Source organism: Pleurodeles waltl, chromosome 10 (genome assembly GCF_031143425.1).
Source record: "Pleurodeles waltl isolate 20211129_DDA chromosome 10, aPleWal1.hap1.20221129, whole genome shotgun sequence".
NCBI lineage: Eukaryota > Metazoa > Chordata > Amphibia > Caudata > Salamandridae > Pleurodeles > Pleurodeles waltl.
Genome location: NC_090449.1, coordinates 929,737,014 through 929,756,555, shown reverse-complemented (window position 1 = coordinate 929,756,555; position 19,542 = coordinate 929,737,014).

The following is a 19,542-nucleotide window of genomic DNA, read 5'->3' as shown; positions in this document are numbered from 1 at the left end:
TCTGCAGTATCTCTTTAAGGTGTGTTTTCATCCCTGCGGATCTCATGTGTTCGAAATTTTTTGTCTCAAAATCTAACCTGTAACTTCTGCTCAGGTGTTTAGTCTTACTTATATCGATCTCGTTTCTGTCTGCAATTTCTTGTAACTTCTTATGTATGCTGCTTACTTCCCTTGTAATCCTAGGGCACATGTATCGCAGCTCTTCCTCTGTGTAGGATTCTAATCTGTTCAGACCCATTGTTCCCTCTACCAGTTCATCTGCCTCCATACCCAATCTTATTTTATTCAGGTATTCTTCTCCCTTTCCGCTGGATGTACTCTGTGGGGAATTCAGGCTGTTGAACCATTGTGTTAACTGTTGTGCGTTCAGTCCCATCAGTGTAGCAGTTACATCAACTGCCACCGATGGTTTCTGTAATGTTTCAGTCTCTGAGGTTAACGGTACCAATAGTGGTGGATGTGACCTTACCACGGTTGACGGAGCACAAATTGGAATTGGACTAAATTCCGACAAGGACCCAGATCCATTTGGCAGTGCCGCTATTGGAGTTGTTTCTGGAGTTGTTTCTATGCATCTTCTCCCTGTCCCACTCTGTATCATTAACCCTTGGTCGCTTGTGCTTGAATTTGCCTGTATATACAGTGGTACTGGTGGACCTACAGTAATAAGCAGAGATATTGCATCTGGATTCTGTCTGTTCCCCGAATTCTGTGGCATGTTAATCCCCACATTATGATTCATCATTGCTGGCATACCTAACTGGCTCTCTGTTACTCAAGTATATTTCGGCACTTCTTGTGCCTGCTTTTGAGGCATCAAAAACTGTGTCGATTCGGCTTGAATCAATGTTGGTCTTTGATAACTTTGTCCTCCCTGCGCCATCGAATCAGAGGTCATTCCCATATTATGCTCATCACAGCAGTGCTTTTGAACCTGTGGCTGATAATTATCAGCAGGTTTCAATGTAGGCACGTCTGGGTATATTGTCCGAATCTGTGGTATTTGTGGTGAGAAAGGCATATCGGAACTGCTCAGCCTCTGAGATATTCTCAAATTTGGTGATACATTACCCTGTACTGGTTCTGGAGGTGCAGTACTAATGCTTGACCCTTTTTCGCTTTCCACATATGGTGGCGGGCGATCATTCAGCAATTGTATAATGAACTCCTCGTCGTCTGACTCGTCTGACCTTTTCGAGTTTCTGTTGTTCTCTCTATCTCTGGACTGACTCCTGTTTGTCTTATAGGTAGCTTTCCTTCCCTCCGTCTCCGTTTCATCGGTAATTGCTGGAAACAATTTAATCCCCTCCAGTACATCTGATCTCCAAACCTTTTGTGTGCTATCCCATCTAGCATCCGCTAGTGTCTTTTCTACTTTTCTTATTCTTGTCTCAAATTTCTTTTGTTGTTGGTTTCTAGCTATTAGCTCCCAAATTGCTAGTGCCTCAAACTGTGCTGGTCTTGGAGGTACTTTCATGTCGTACAGCGCAAATCTTAGGTTCTCTAAAACCCTTAGATTAAACGACCCATGGATAGGGAACGCTACACTTCCATGCTTCTCTGTTAATTTGCACCATTGTTTTAACCAAAGACATGGTGCTACACCCCTTTCTTCAATAACGATGTAAGCTGGTGTACCCTCTGGTGGTGTTTCTTCTCCTACATTTGCTTTGATATAAACATCTCCCCTCATGGCACTCTTAAATGCTTTGAAAAATTTCATCTTTCCGTCTCTTATTTTTCTTAAAATGTGTAATCAATAAGTGACTTTAATTCCCGGAATACTCTTCGCTTGCCTTTCCCCTACCAATTGCACTTCACGGACTGTGTCCAATCCGTGCGCGACCCTTCTCACCAACCGACCTATCCCAGCGCGGCTCCTAGTGACGTCACACTCACACACTGCGGCTGACAAAGTCCCGCGGCTTGTCCTCCTTCATTCGGCTTCACTCAAAACTAATTTTTGCAATATAACGCGAGCACTAACCAAAAATAAAACAAATCTGTCGGTTTACTACAGGAAGGGTAATACAATCGCTTCAGAAACCTTAGGGATTTTTCACTAGCCTCGGCAGTTATTCCATCTTTCTCGGTTTCCAGCTTTCGCAAGCAAAGTTTGACCCGCAAACTTTACCCTCAACTGATCAATGAAATATTCTAGTGCACTTTAGAATTCGTCAAATCTCAAAGTCGAAAATTTTCTTTCATTCCTCAAAATTCATACCGACTTGTTGACCACATCCGATCAACCTATTAATCCGACCAGATCACAACATCAAACAAGTGTCTCATACACTTTTCAACATACTCCGGAGTCTCTTGACCTCGCAGGGCCCGTCTCAACATCAACAACCACGTGGACAATTTTTCTGCACGAAGCGCTACACGCACCTGAAGTTCGACGACTTCCCTACTCTCACACTTTGGAGTAACACTCCTCTAATATCTTTTTAACCCCCTAAAATCCTCACAATCTTCTCAATTAATCTGCGGCAATAAGCTGTGCAAGCGCAAAAACCCTAACTTCACTCATACCGTCACTAGAACCGCCGAAACCATTCTCACACCTCCATGTCCTCCATTCGCAAGCTCCGAGATCCCGGGAAAGTCATTGGGGACTTAGGGCATCATCATCCTTCCAACTTGTTTTGTCAAAGAAAATTCTAACTTGACTCCGTCTATTGTTCGGATGGGGTCCCAAAGGGCTAAACCATCAATCTCTGCTACCATCTACTGATAACGCGTCCAGCCCTTATAAATTACCTGTACCTGGACACGTTGAAGGTCGGTGAACCTTTTAGCCGAGTCGGGCTCTCCTCATCCTAGAATGGTCGGGTCACTTAGGTTAATAATCAATAACTATTGTAATCGATACTTAATACTCAATTAATAGATCAAAATCATACATCTGAAATCAAAAACAGTTGGTATTTCGGCGCACCATGACCTTTCAGTCATGAATAACCACACCAGTTTATTAAAAGTTAGTGAATTTATTTCCCTATATTAACAAAGCTAGCACGATGTATATAAGTCTCAAAACCAAATGATATATGTATATAAACATTACTAGCTGTCCATAGCGACGGAAGAAACGCAATCTACGCAAAATCTGGATTATGATACACTCAGTTATGGCAATATGACTAACTGTATTTGACTAATTTCGTACATTGGTCAGCATAACATGATTTCAAATTAGCATGTTGCATTTGAATGAATACCTCAACTAACCTCTAATTAGCATTGGCATGTGGGACTTCATGCAAAACGAATTTAGTCAACACAAATTTGGAAAACTTCTAGCTTGGACCCTATCAAAATAGCAGTTGGCACCTAAAAGGAAAAAAAAACACAATGCATAATACATTTATCCTTTCATATTTACCATATACAGACAGCAATCAAGAAAGTCTTCGTCCCTCAGGTACCGGTTCGATCAGCATGGGGCAGGTTTCAAAGGGGCAAAGTTAAGGGCAAGCTTCCTTGCAGCAGCAAGGAGAATGGGGCAAAGTTACTGCATGGGCAAGATGGGGCAAATCAAAGTTAAAGTCTCTAGGGTGAGAATTCTTAAAGTCTCTTTCTCTCAAATAGAGGAAGGGGGCATCAGGGTGGCGTCCAAAATGGAGTCTGGCATCTGGCTTCAAATTGGCATCGAGGAAAATGGCTGACTTCTCTTTGTCCAGTGAGTTTAAATAAGAAACATTCCAAATTCTGCAGGGTCTTCCATTGGAGGGTTCATAGGTTGGCTTCAAATTGTCCAATGAAAATTGTCTTTTACTAGCGCTCATTTATGCATATACTGTCCTTGGAGCCTTGGAACACAAGTTGTAACATGGTTTGTCAATTAATTTTTGGTATCTGTACCTTCATTGTCCGCACCTGCAGAGACTGACCTTGTATCAAAGGGGATGAAACCGGCCTAGTACGAAACCTTGGAGATAAGTGTATTAGTCATCTCTACTGGAAAAATACAACTTCAAGCAAGAATATGTTTCATTAGTTCAAGGAAAAGCCACGCAGTTAGAATCTGAGACCAGGCAACTAGGCCAAAGCCTCTACTAAATTTAAGCTAAGCAAAACAGTTTCAAACAAGAAATCATGGCATACATTTGTAATTATGACGGATTACTACATTTTCAATTCTTCATGATTAATAAAGCTAGTTTATAATTATGGCGAACTACCCCGAGGGCACAATTTCCCTCGTACGTTATTTTCTTTACTAAAATCACACTACATTATACGCTTTTGATTACATGATATGTATGAATATATGTTGGACCCTCTTTTTCTGCGTCATCAGTACTACTTACCTAACAAGCAGAAGTATCCCATGTCTCCCAAGCTGTTTCACAATGTAATCCTTAGCAAAGGAACTATCACAGAGAGTCCCATGAATTTAATTTCAGTAAGGAATCATTGCTGCAACTAATTTATGCATTGATTTATTTATTTATTTGTTTGTTTGATTGTTTGTTTATTTGTGTGTATGTTTATTTATTTGTTCATTCAAGGAACATGGGCAAAAACATCCCTTCACATAAAAAAGGAACTGCAGTATTTTGTTATCTGTGACATCATAACAAAATTGGAAAACTTGTAAGGATATAGAGCTGCTCAACTGAAGCCAGAAGTAATGATATGGGGTATCAGTAACTCCAGCTTGTAATTCAAGGAGAAACTGCGTTACATAAGCATCCTCGTCAAACCCGAGCCAAATATATGATAATTGCTCACTTAAAAACATTATTGAAAGAACCAAAGAAAGTCTGCAACAAATGGCCAAATTTATTGGTGACTAGTAATGGGAAGCAAACCATATTGGTAATGATTTCACTCACAAATTGACATATATTGTTCTCAAACATTCCAATATATATTCCATTGGTTATATTCAGTAAATGTCATGTTACATTTTCATCATTTCTGTGGGCAGGGAAATGCTCTACATCAGCTGGAAGAATTTAAGTAATTGGGACTCTCGTGGAGCCGGAGCTTCACTGTAATCCACCAGGGTTGCTACCCATCCACAGCTGTGGGTCACACATCTCATTTAGAGGTGGAGAAAACTTACAGAGAGGACGCCACTCCCATGGCGTCCCCCTCACCCTATTACAAGGTTTCTGCTGGCCTGACCTGGCTGACCGGCAGAAACCTTGAAATAGAGCGTTCCCTCCAGTCAGACCGGTGGAAACAGTGCTGTCTCGTAGCACAGAGGGGCCCTACCTGCACCCTCAGAATACGCACAGTCTGCAAAGTAGACAGTGCTCATTCCAAAGCTGCTGGGCAGGGGGGGCCTGCACTGCCTATGCTATAATAGGCAAGGGCAGTGTAGGATCCCCACTGTGGCCCCCTGCACTTGTTCTCTGCCAGCCTTTTCATGGTGGGGAAACCCGTATGAAAAGGCTGACGGAGAACAAGGTTATAATGAGCAGGGCGGTGCTGAGTTCAGCGCCGCCCTGGCTGATTATAACCAAGACCGCTGTCCCCCGTCGGGATCTGTGATCCTGGCGGGGATGTCGGTCTTCAAGCGGGGCCGCCCGCCTAACTTGTGATGAGGCGGTCAAACCGCCATAGCCACGGTGGTCCGACTGCCACTCCGTCATAATGAGGCTGTATGTTTCTGCAAGTGGATTTTAGCAAGCTCTGCCGGCAGAAAGCCTTTCACTGACAGCCTATGCACCACAAGGTTTTTAGTCAGTGTACAATGTACATTTTTCCGTTCAGACTGCCAGGAAAAACCTGATGGTACCAAACAGGGAATATTACAAATGGCACATTGTATATGTCAAATTTTTCACAGCATGAATATTGTGGTTCAAAAACATTGAAGCTAAAATACCAAATACCAAAATATTGTAACAGTAATATTTTTTACTCTGGATCTATGTACCTTGAAGATATTTATATATATATATATATATATATATATATATATATATATATATATATATATATATAGATATATAGATATATATATATATATATATATTGTATGGTACATATATTTTGGGTTAACGACAGGATATCTATTCTTAGTTATATATATTTACTTTTACAATATTATCATAGCTGTTTTTCTGGTTAAAAAGTTTGCACCAACATATTTAAAACTTGATATTCTGGCCTTATACTGAGAGAACCATCTAGTCGGTCATGGACACTTCAGCTATCACTACAATGGCAGATGTTCCAAAGGCCATGAGATTCCCATCAGGCAAGCACGAATCTCATAATACTGCAACTGGATTTCTGCCATGGAACGATAAGTCAGCGAATCTGTTGATCTGGTAGGCTGGTCGATGACTCATCGAGGTCTAAATGACCTTTAATTACAGAAGTATGAAATGCAACACAGTTCCATAGTTTCAGCAATACAATTGGGCTAGCCAGTTTAAGAGCATGAACATCTATTTGAAAAGCTCTTAGGACAAAACATCTCAGAGACCCATTTAGAGTTTGGTGGAGCAGGGCCTTCCCATAAATTTATGGGACTCACATCTTCCTAAACTTGCAGTTCTCCCACCTCATTTAGATGTGGGAGAATTGGCTCACCTGACTCTGCCTTTGGTAACTTCCATCAGCAGCATTTTCACCACAAAGCCTGGTGGTCCTGAATAGAAAACAATCCAAACGACCTCCCACGTACAGGGAGAAAACTCCAACAGCCTCGGAGTCATTTATGTTTCAGACACCAGCCTACCCTTGCAGTGCCATGCCCTTAAACAAACAAGCCACTTTAAGCCTTGTCAGTGATTGAGGAACAACCAAATTTAAAAACAGTTTAAAACATGCAGCTGTTCGGATGAATTAAGAAAAGTCTGAAACCGAGAAGCAAATACAACATCGCGAATTTGGAGGCAATGTTGCTGTGAAAACAGCATAAATCGTAACACGTTTTCAAATATTATAAACTTATATTTGCAATGGGTTAAATTGTTCAACAGAGAGAAACGGGAAAATCGCTTAAAACTGGTATCCATATGAAAAAAAGTAATAATATTCAGAGATTGCTGCATAAATTCATCACACTTTTGAAAAAAATAATAGTTATGCAAATCAAGCTATACACCTAAGGCGTGTAACAAATTCCCACTGCGTGTCAGGATCCAAATACCAACTTAGAATGTTGGCCCTACTGATGTTAATATCTGAATTCATTTTGGTCAGATGCTGTTGAAAGTCTGTCACTGCTATAGGAAATGAACTGAAGGAAAGTCCAATTTCTGCTTTTCTACAGAGTAGATGCATTTCAAAACTTTATGTGAAATTCCAAAGTTACTTGCTTTTTGAATGTTCCAGCAAGAATTCACATTATGAAAATATGATTGAGGACTGCAGTCCCTTCTGTACATGCATGGTAGTTGGAAACCCAAAACGTAAAAAACTTCGATCTCAGAGAATCTCCTATAAGGAGAATGGATTGTGTAGTGAGGGATCCTGGGGAGCGATGAGTGTTGCTTTAGGATATGTAAGTCATGGAGAAACGTACACTTCCTTAAATGTTTCACTGAGAAATGAGGCTATGATTACGAGGAGAGTTAGGTTCAACATTATAGAATTTTAATGGAAGTATTATTGACACTTAGGGAACCACCCACATGTTTTGACTAAAACTCATGTCCCACAAAGCTATTTTAGTCAAGTGTCATATCAATGACCACATTGTTCTGCACACATAACTGGCTAGAGAGTAATTAGCTTTCATATGCTGGCAAAATGGTTCTCACATGAAAATAAAAATTAAGCAAATTAACCTCACACCTATTTATGCTGGAGCAAAACATTCCTAAAGGCACCTCTTTTAAGAATGTTTTAAAGCATGAAAACTAAATTTCGCCTAGTTTATCATGTTGCTGCTGGATGGTGACACCAAAAAATCAAACCGACAAAGATAACCATGCAATAAGCACACAAAAATCACACAAGCATCACTGGCATGAATGATATAACATCGCCTCACGTTCTGAAGCTCTCCGTACATCCCTACATTAGGTTTGGACCCTTGTTTAGTATAGAGTATGTACTGTGGTGTACTGAGTTAGAGTTTACCTTGGAGCTGACTCTGAGTACTATGGGTTTCCTTCCCTCAGACACTGTTCTAATGAAAACATCTCATTCTTTTGTTAGAGCATCAGTTGGTCTAGCCCTGCCTCCCAACTCTTATAATCGTCCACGAGCACTAAGAGACAGTCCACACACTCTTATTTACTGACCTATATAGTACTGATAGGGTTCACTTGTATCATCTCCAAGTATTTATTTATCAAGATACCCAGCAGCATTGTCCAAGCCGCCAAGACATCAGAGAGCTCAAAAAGAGCAGAACAAGTAATAATCTATAATTATAGGCGAAGAAATCCAGGGGCCAGATGTAGCAAAGGTTTTTACCTATTCTGTGTCTATGGGAAAAAGTGTTCGTACATATGGCCCCCAGTTATCATGACCAAAGTGCAAACTCGTTCCAAAAAGTGGAACATAAAAAACAAATTGTGAGTATGAGACAGCCAATAGGGGTAGTCCCTAAGAATATAGATATGGCCTTAATAGGGACAGAGAATAAGTGGGCACCTGTCATCTTTGATTCCAAGGGACAGAATCAGGACGCTGTAAAAACCAAAAGAGTTGCTTGTGTTACGGACCAGATAATAGCGAGCAAGTACACCCTATGCTAATGATCCGAGGTTTGTCGCAGACCCTTTAAAGCCTGGGCTGCTTCAATACCTTTTCGGTGGCCATAGATGGAACAGTGAAAATTAGGATGAACATAGCGTTAGCTGATCTGCACTGACAATTGTTAATTGTTATTGTCAGATTATTTTTAGGCACTCAGGTGTGGGACCTCTGGGAGGAATCTTTATTACTGTCAGACAAGCACTATCCTACCTGGAGCTGCACCCCAGAATAGTTTGCATGTTTTATATATGAGCAATATTGCACTCAAATCTTGTCTTTTTGTGTGAGAGGCATATTTTTACTTAAATGCTATATATCATTCAGCTCGCCTCTTCTGGCAATACTCTAAGACAGCCACTGAGGAGGACCAGGAAGATAAATGATTGGGTCAGACTGTATATTGCCTGGGAGTTTGTTTTGGGGTTTTAGATCTCTAATGGTAGTCCTTTAATTCACAATATCTAACACATCAAGGGCTTCATTTACGAGACCCATGGCTTAAGGCGTCGCAGAAAGTGGTGCAGGCTGGCACAGCAAGGACTTTGCTGCACTGCCCTGCACCGCCGGGAAAGGGCAGAAATGCACTGTATCTACAAGATACAACACATTTCTGTCCTCTCCCCATGCGCTGGTGCACAAATTGCTGCCTAGCGCCAATGCAGGCACCCTTGGTCGTTGCATTGTGGAGATGATTCTTTTACGCAGGAAGGGACATTTTCCTGCACAAAAATCAATCACAAGAGGTGTTTCCTCTTTCTGTGTGTGCTGCTTCATTTAGCACACATAGGAAGAGGAAAAAACAGGGAGAAATAAAGGTATTTCTCTCTGTTGCATCAATACTATGCCACCCCTGAGGTAGCGTAAGAATCTGACGCATTCCCAGACGTCTAAATCTGGGTATGCTTCAGATTCCTTCGGGTCCCATGGGTGTTACATGGAAGCACCACAAGTAACACCCATGGAACACCTCTTTCACGCAGTGTTATGCGTGAAAAGGGTCCGTATTTACAAGGCCATAAAAAAATCCATGCAATATGGGTTGGCACATTGCGCCACCGGAGTGTAAAAAAACGTGACGCTCCGGTAGCGCAGTATGCCGCTAGTAAATGTTTTATAACAGGGTCTGTGGTGGTGCCAAACTTCCTGGAGCTCTCAGAAAGCCCATAAGGCATACAATGTTAACAAATAACAGGCTTCAGAAACAGGGACTATAAGGACACCTCAGAGAGTAACTTTCAAGAAGAAGAGAAACAGTTGAAAGATGGGATGTTACAATAGAAAAGACAAAAGAGAGCCTACTGGGTAAAATAACTAAACGGAGCAAACAGACTGGACATTGGAAAGTGGAAGAATGAAAGGCTACTCAGACCTGCTAAGACTTAGAACCAGAGGCGGCCCCTCCGCTATGGTGGAGGAGCATCACCCCCCTGACAGCAGCACAAGCTGAAAACCTTTAAAAATGAAACAATAATAAACAATGTTTATTAGCATTATGGCACTCATTACGACCTTGGCCGTCAGTGGTAAAGCGGCGGTAAGTCCGCAAACAGGCCGGCGAAAAAAAAAAAACGGTCATCCGCCACTTCATCATTCCGACCGCCATGGCAGTGAAGACCGCTGGGCTGGAGATTGCGGTCTCCAGCCCGGCGGTCGTCACTAGACCGCCGACGGTATCAGGACCCTGCATACCGCCATGGATCTCGGGTGGTTGGGAACCGCCATGAGATCCACGTTGGTAGGCACTATCAGTGGCAGGGAATTCCTACCCTGGCACTGATAAGGGTCTCCCCCACACCCGCTAGCCCCCACGAATCCTCCCCCAACACCCCCCACCCCCCTGCCACCCAATGGTGGCACAACCACCCTCCCCACCTCGACCCCGAACATGCACATATACACACCCCTACACGCACACACCCCCAACATGCACATATACACACCCCTACACGCACACATACACCCCGACAACACATACCCGCACACATACAAACAGACATGCACACCGTCCGACCCGCACACATTTCCCATACACACAGATCCCCGGCACGCATACACTCACTCACCCCTCTACACTCTCACACCCTCATGCACGCACACAACACCCCCTTCCCTAATGGACGATCGACTCACCTTGTCCATTGACCCTCCGGGAGGGGACCGGATCCATGGTGGCAGCTCCGCCACCAGAACACCGTCACCAGAACACCGCCACACCGAATCATGGGACGTGATTCAGTGGGCGGTGTTCTGTTGACGTGGCAGTGGAGGTTGAGCAACCTCCACTTTCCCGCCGTCCGCCAGTATGGCTGTAGGCGGCTTTCCGTACGACAAAGGACGGCGGCCTGCCAGCGGTCATAATACGCGGCGCGGAAGACCGCCACCACTGGCGGTCTTCAGCACGGCGGTACCTCGGCGGTCTTGCGAAAAGACCGCCAAGGTCGTAATGACCCCCTATATTTTTAAAGAGGTGGGCCACTGGGGATGACAGGGATGGAGGGAAAGTGCGCAAGTGTGTTTGGTCGGCCATCTCGGGTCGGCCAAACACACATGCGCACTGAACTCTCTTCAACCTGGCACTGTGTTGCCGGGTTGGAGACAACAAGCCCAGGCTCCCAGTCTGCCTGGGAGCACAAAGCCAAGGTGATCCAGCCAATCCTAACATTGCTTTCATGCTGCCAGCGGTATGAGAGCAGCTCTAGGAGTGGCCACAGGGCAGCTGGGAGCCTGTGCCTGCAAGAGGAGCCAGAAGAGCGGCGTGGCGCAGCACAGCGGCAGGGAGTCAAATTAATGTTTTCCTATGTTGTGTCCCCCCTGCCACGTGCCGCAACGCCCTGCCCCTTTACTGCGCCCCAACTGCTTAGAACTGCGACTTTACCTGTAGAAATACCAGTGTGGTGAGCGATTATTTAATTAGAGCGCTTTATATTATTACAACTTTTGGAAGCAACAGTAGAATTACATATTTCATGGTTTAGATCATTGCTTCCCAAACTTTTCAGAACCTCAACACACTTTTTAGAATTACAAACTTTTGCAACACACATAGCTTTAAAGGCCATGAGGTGGGTATTTTTTCAATGTAACTAAAGCGTTGTGTGGCAGCACACTGTCATTTACAGGCTGCATAATTTCTATTGAAATGGCCAGTAAATTTGTACTTTAATGATATCACTTCATTGGACATAATATTTAATGTGTAGAAATTGAGTTTCGGTGAATATTTATCATTTATGCTTCACCAAGTCAACAGGGGGGCAAGCTATGCTATTCTAACTCTGCCAAGTATTACCTCATGGAAGGTGCTGGACAGTGACTGAAGGGGCAATATTAACTATTCTAACTCACATTAGTATCACCTCAGGAAAGGTGTTGGACAGTGACTGGGGGCAAAATGTACTATTCTAACTCTGCCCACTGTTAAGTTAAGGAAGGTAATGGATAATGACTGGAGGTCAAGATATACTATTCCAACTCCGCCAAGTGTTAATTCAGGAACGGCGGTGGACAGTGACTGGGGAGGCAAATGTTGAAACATATTTCCCTTCTTTTAAGATTACAACAAAAAGAAAATCTAAAATCGCCAGTCCAACCCAGAGCAGGAAAACCATAAATATGGTACAAATGTTAAACAGTAAACTACACACACATAAATGCAGTGATGCAAGACAAAATCAATAATGGCATATACATATCTTTCTGACCATATTTACACAGCAAGAATCAAACAATCTATTGTCTCAAGAAAATCAAAATTATGGGGCTCATTACAAGTTTGGCGGTCAGACAAGCTTACTGCCAAACTTGTGGGGATGAGACATTCGTCAACCCAGGTGTCTCACCGCCGCTGTATTATGATGTTCCTACCAGGCTGACCGACGGGAACATTGTATTATGACGTTCCCACCCATCAGCCCAGTGGGAACATTGGTACGGTATTGGTCTTGGCTCCCTTAGATTCCAACTGCCATCAGCCCGTCGGGAACCATATCTGCCAACCAGGGTTGTAAATGAACGGTCAGACTGCCCGGAGTGCAGCGGTCCAACCGTCAATGCGAGTGTGGCAGTCCTGGGACCACCACACTCATAATGAGGCCCTACCTATTAATACCCAGCTCCTAAAACTTTACTATGATATTTATAAATTAAGTTATATACATTATTTGAAAAATAGATGATTATTAAATGGATACCATATTTAATAGCAACACAAAAGGATGATTGACGGAGTGCTGAACAATGCAAAGACTCACCCCCAGTCTTAGATCTGAGTTTAATCCATCGTTCTTTTGCTCACCATGCCACCCCAGTTTGGACTGAGCCATATGCAAATCAGTCTTGACCCTGTCCCCCCTGTTCAGGCTGGACTGTTCCTATGGGGAACAGGGTCAAGACTGATTTGCATATGGCTGGGTCCAAACTGGGGTGACGTGGTGAGCAAAATAATAATGGATTAAACCCAGATCTGTGACTGGGAGTGAGTGTTTGAAAAGTTTCAACACTCCGTCCATCATTTTATTTTGTTTTGTGATGTTGCTTTGTGCGAACTAAGTGGCAGGGGTATGCCCAGACGTGGGTCCCTTGCTCGCTGCGCCACTGGATTCAAGCTAGCCTGGCTGATGAAGGGTGATACCCTGAAACCGGTCCCAGGATGCTTGTTTCCTGTCCAGGGAAGACCTGGCCTCGCAGTTCTGGCTGGACTGTTCCTATGGGGAACAGGGTCAAGACTGATTTGCATATGGCTGGGTCCAAACTGGGATGATGTGGCAAGCAAAATAATGATGGATTAAACCCACTAGGGGTGAGTGTTGAAAAGTTCCAACACTCCGTCCATCGTTTTATTTCGTTTTATGATGTTACCATATTTAATACTCAGGTATCACAGTTGATACCATTGGCTGTGCAGGTCCCTGTGGCCACCCCCACTGTAGGCAGCCAACCTCACACCTCAGATTGCTTTTTGCAACATGGCATTGGTTTGCCTTGGGCCAGGGACAGCCCATCCCCAGGGCCAAAGCAGATATATTAAGGGGAGGTAGCAAGCTGCCCCCCTCCCGAATCCTTAATAGGCCCTGAGGACCCCAGGGCCAAGTTCAACAAACAAGGGGAAGGGGCCACTCGTTCCCCCTCCCACGCCTTATTAAACCCCAGGGACTCCATCCCCCTGGACCCAATAAAATTAAAGAGGTGATGGTGGCGTGTGGCCTTAATCCCTGAGCTGTCTTTGGCCTCCCCTTTTCTTCAGCCTGTGCTTAATAGATCACCCCAAAACTTTCTATGCACAAACTAGGCAAAAAGAGCACTTTTTTAAACGTTTTGAGGGTTTTTGTCCAATGGTGCCAAAGTTAGTAACAACATAAAAAATGCATATCCTATGAAAACACTGACTTAACTATAACTTTTCTGTGGTGACAGCCACTGTGTGTGTGTGTGTGTGTGTGTACATTATATATATAATATATATATTACTTTTAACACCTTTGAAACAGAAACACTTACCAATATTCTTACTGATGTACGTGGCAAAGGCATGTGTGGTAAAGGCACTTGTGTTAAAAGATTTCACAGTAAAGACAAAGCATGGTAAAGGCTAGTATGGTAAAGGCAGATGCATGGTAAAGACTGCGCTATAACAGCATATCGTTTTAAAATCTGCGTGGTAAAGGATATTTCTCCTTGCACTTGTATGATGCTGTATGTGATCAAGTAGAGGCTTATGTAGAGGCAGAATGACCGAAAAGGGATTTGAGAGAGTTCCAGTCACCCCAGTACGTATACATCAGTTTCAATACTGTAGACATAAAGGTGTTGAACACATGGTTCTATAAAGACTGGAAAACTGAAATCACATCTATGGAGTTCTCCATGGTGGAGAGTGAGGATTTGGGTGTACTATACAATATGGCTCTGGGGCCTTATCGGACAGTACACTCAGAAATACCTTCTTATGTCCAGCCAGGTACCTTTACTTAACCTATACCCAATCCTGGGCAGCTGTGGCTGCAAGCAGTATTGCTTAGAAAAGGACCAATGTGTAAAGCATTTAACAAGCACCAAACAACAGAATAAGAAAACAGCGACACACCAAAGAAAGAGTACATCAACTTTTTAAAATAGTTTGTATTTTTATGAATTTCTAGAGCCCTTGATGATCAAAATGCACTGTGGAGTTCCATAGATACAGGTTTTTGAAGACATTATTACTTTCAAATGCCACTACAAACATATATTGTTTATCATAAACTTTGGCAACCCTTGAAATGTTTGAAACAGTTACTTCAACTACTCCAGCCCGGGTTGGGCGACCAATTCTGACAAGACAATGGTCAATGGGGCCAGAGTGGACACTTTGGAAAGTTACCTGGCCACCAGAGAATTTTTTAATCAAAATCCGAACTTTACAGGACAACCACCATCGGCGGAAATGGAGAGGTCCTGATGCTGAGGGATGCAGGCAAAAGATGCTCATAGGTTGCTCCGGCTGTGGTGCAGCTGACAGGGGTGTCTTTGTGGGTACTCCTCGGTCCTTGAGTAAAGCGGGCTAAATTGGCCACAGACATCAGGGTTCCTCAAAGTGCTCCATGTTGCAGTAGCAGGCCAGCAAATACTGGGCTACTGCTTCGTCTACACCATGGGTTGGGCAAACTCCTTAGGTGAAGGCTAGTGAACCTTGGGTGCAATGAATCTTGACTTTGATAGCACTCCTGGGTCAGGCCCACTCAAGTACAACTTTTGGCTATCTCAGATTAGTCCTCTTGTGTGCCTGGCAATTGGTAGAGGCAAAACCTCTGCAGTGGCTACCAACTGGCTGAGCACAACTCCAACCACCATCCGCCCATTGGGAACCATGTTCCCGGCGGTGACGACAGTCCCCTGGAGTTCCAACTGCCAGGGTCGTAATGTGGCGGTCAGGCCTCCTGGAGTGTGGCGGTCCGACCGTCACCCCATGTCTGACGATCCAAGGGCATTGGAATGCTATACATGAGCATCAGTTACATTCCACATGATCAGATTAATTGTTATTCTTTTAGGAACTGGGAAGTTACATGATTTGCCCAGAATCACAGCATGTTGAGCTGATGCTGGGACTCAAACCTGGCTCCCCATTTTCAAAGTAGGCAGCTCTCGCTGTAATGCCACATCCTCTCACAGGATCAACTGCTCATGTGTCAGAATGCTGGCACTGTGCATCCAATCCCTCAACCCCCACCCCCAGTTGTTTTCACTCTCATTGGCATGCAGCATCTCCATCCAGCCACCTTCTGCCACTGTGGCTACATTACTGACAGACTGTTTAGTTGGCACAGCAGTTTGCCATTGGATACCTATGTGCCTAGAGCCATTATACTTTTTACCAAATTCTTAGATGATTTTTCAGCTACAAAATGCTGAATGTGGTGTAATGTGACGGTCAGACTGACTGGAATGAGGGGGCCCGACCATCACTGCGAGTCTGGTGGTCCTTGGACTGCTAGACTTGTAATGACCCCCTAATTCTTTTTGAATGGTAGTTCAAAGAGTTAAGTGGCCTGTGAAGTGTATGCTTGTAATTGTATTATTGAAGGGACGGCAGTGTCAAAAATGTACAGTCATCTAATTTGCAGGTTGTGCTGCCCCACACAACAAGCCTTTTACCAGGATGATACAACAGAGGAGGAGGAATATCATGGCAGAATTTAGACAAGGTGAGTAGTGTTTTGTGTAGGACCTGAGGTGCACTGTAGGAATATAGTTAGAGCTCTATAACATTAGCTACAGGATTGTCAAACTCTTGCTTCTACAAGCAAAGCAATTAAGTCATGCCAATGCAACATCTTATGACTTTTTCCATGTGTTTAGCCAAGTTGTACAGCAGTGTGGCTGCTGTGCAAAATGCTTGAAAGTAATTTAAAAAGGGCACTATGATGTGGACATTGACCCCTAAAACTGCTTTTTAAAATTCACTTTCAAGTATGTTGCACATCAGCCGCGCTGCTGATCAGCATGGGTAAAAGACACTGACTAAGCCAATCGATCTCACATAGGTGAGACCTATTGACTTTGCCAACGTTTGTTTCATTTCCAATGTTTCTCTTTATGGCAGGTTTCCTCTGCCTTTGTTTCTTTTCTTTTATTGCTGCAGAGCCACTCTTTGAATACAATTTTTGTTTTTTGTTTTACTCATTCATTAAAAGCCACCTGGCCAACAGTGCATATCAAAATTGAACTGAAATTAAAATAGAACCTAGTGGTCAATACCTGGGGCCAGAAACACATTGGAAGCACTTTATATTGGCTGGGCTGGGTCTGCTTCAGAGACATTTGCTAAGCAAAGGCCCTGAAGATTGACTACTATAACCCCAGTTTTTAGTACCCATTATTGTAATTACCAAACTATTTATGACCAAAATACTGGCACACAGAAATAGAGAAAATTTCTAAATATCTATAATCAAAATATCAATACAATACTATCGAAATTTAAAATTAACAAACATAGTACTAATTTTTAATATATTTAAAATTCATTTAAAATAACTACAAATAATATTCTTTGAAAACATAAAAGATAGTATATTTGCAATTTTTAGAAATAATTAAAAACATAGAAATAGTATGTATTAAAAAACATGTATTTGCTTGCTGAACAATTCTATTCATTGATTAATATAAATAAAATTAAATATATTTACGCAAGAAGGACATACTTTGAAAATAACATGATATAATTTGAAGAAATCAGCAAAATATGTGCATATATCACATTTAATACATATATTTTAATATAACAACAGTACATAATTGCCAAAATAACTGCTTACTGTCCATTGAACCAATATAAATGATTCAAATAATAGTTTAATAAATTAATAAATATATGTGATTATTGTAATCATAAAAACATTTAACATATTTATATATTTTGATGTGGGGGTGGCATTTACTATTTCAACTGCAGTAATTCCCACATTGTGGAAAGTGCTTCTATTTTAGGATGTCAGATTTACTATTCTAACTCAAATTTCACCAACATATGCCAAAGTGTAATAACTCAGTTTCTGTGAATTATGTAAAAGTGTAACTCTGGTTCTAGTAATAGTAGTGAAATTGCCTGGATTTGTCAGATTTACCATTCTCCCACCCAACTAACATTAGGGAAAGTATATTTAGTGGAATGCCAAATTATCACTATTGGTGGTGGAGAATTTGACAGTGGATTATGTTAAATGTATAGATAGCATTGTAATGCTATGTTTCTAATCAGGTTGACATTTCACACTGGCTGTTGCATAATGGGAAATTAATTAAATAGTTTTAAAATATTTTGGTCGGAGGTCAAATTCAGTTCTCTAACTCTTGTCCTGTGAACAGTGGATAAAATAATATAACTGGGGCATTACCATATTTACTATCCTAATTCTATTCCAATAAAGATTGGGGAAAGTGCATATACTTGAGGGTGTCAAATGCACTATTCTAACTCCAATCCTTCTAACAATGGCAAAAGGGAATATATTGGGATAAGTGGAGATAAAGTATTCTAATTCCAGCCCTGCAAACACTAATGAGATTACATATAATTGGGAGGGTGGTTACTATTTTAACTCCAATCCCACAAACATTATTATAAGTGCATATATTTGGATGTGTCATATTATTAAAACAACATTTCTACAACCATTATGGCCGCGATTATGAGTCTGGCAGTCCTAAGCCCGCCAGGCTCGCGGTGGCGGTCCGACCGCCGCATTATGAGGTTTGCGGGCAGACCTGCCAACCTACTGCTGTCCCTGCCAGGATCCTAGATCCCGATGGACTGACGGCAGGCTGGTTGTAATCAGCCAGGGTGGTGCTGAACTCAGCCCTGCTCTGATGATTACAACCTTGTTCTCCAAATGCCTTTTCATGGCAGTTGCTCTGCCGAAAAGGCTGCCGGAGGACAAGTGCAAGGGGCCACAGGGGGCCCCTGCACTGTCAATGGCATGGGCAGTGCAGGGCCCCCACCCAATACCCATGAAATGTGCACTGTCTGCTATGCAGACAGTGCGTATTTCAAGAGTACTGGTGCCGCCTGCGTGTGGCAGCATTGCTCCCGGCTCAATTATGAGCCTGGGGTAATGCTGCTGCACCTTTCCTACTGGGCTGACCAGCGGAAACCTTGGTTTCTGCCCATCAGCCCAGCAGGAAAGTCGTAATGGCCCCCGGCGGGGAGGTCGCCGTAGTGCTGGTGAAGTTTGGCAGACAGATGTTTCCGGCTGCCAAACTCATAATCAGCCCCTATATTTTTAAATTCAAACCCTGAAGTTACATAAAGAGAAAAAAATGTAACTTTTAAATTGTAAACCATTTAGGCCCTGATTATGAGCTTGACGGACCAGAACACCCGTCCGCCAAACTCCCAACAGGATGGCCGCCACTGTAGGGGTGACTTCCCTTCCGGACCCATTATGACTTGCCTACTGGGCTGATGGGCAGAAACCAAGGTTTCCACACGTCAGCCCAGCGGGAAAGTGGCGGTAGGATTGTCGTCGACTCATATTCGAGCCGGTGACAATGCTGCCACTCGCGGGCACCAGCACCCTTGTAATGCGCAGTGTCTGCACAGTGCACATTATGAGGGTGCTGGGCAGGAGGACCCCTTGCACTGCCCATGCCATGGGCCTCCCTGTCGCCCCTGCACCTGTTCTCTGCCAGCCTTTGGTGGAGAACCAGGTTGTAACCAGCAGGGCCTTGGCTGATTGTAACCTGCACCAGCCTTCAACCCATCGGGATCACCAATTCCGGTGGAGATGGTGGGATCCTGGTGGTCGGACAGCCAGGGTCATAGTGTGACAACTGGACCGCCACAGCAGCGGTGGTCCAGACTGTCACGGCAAGACTGGCGGT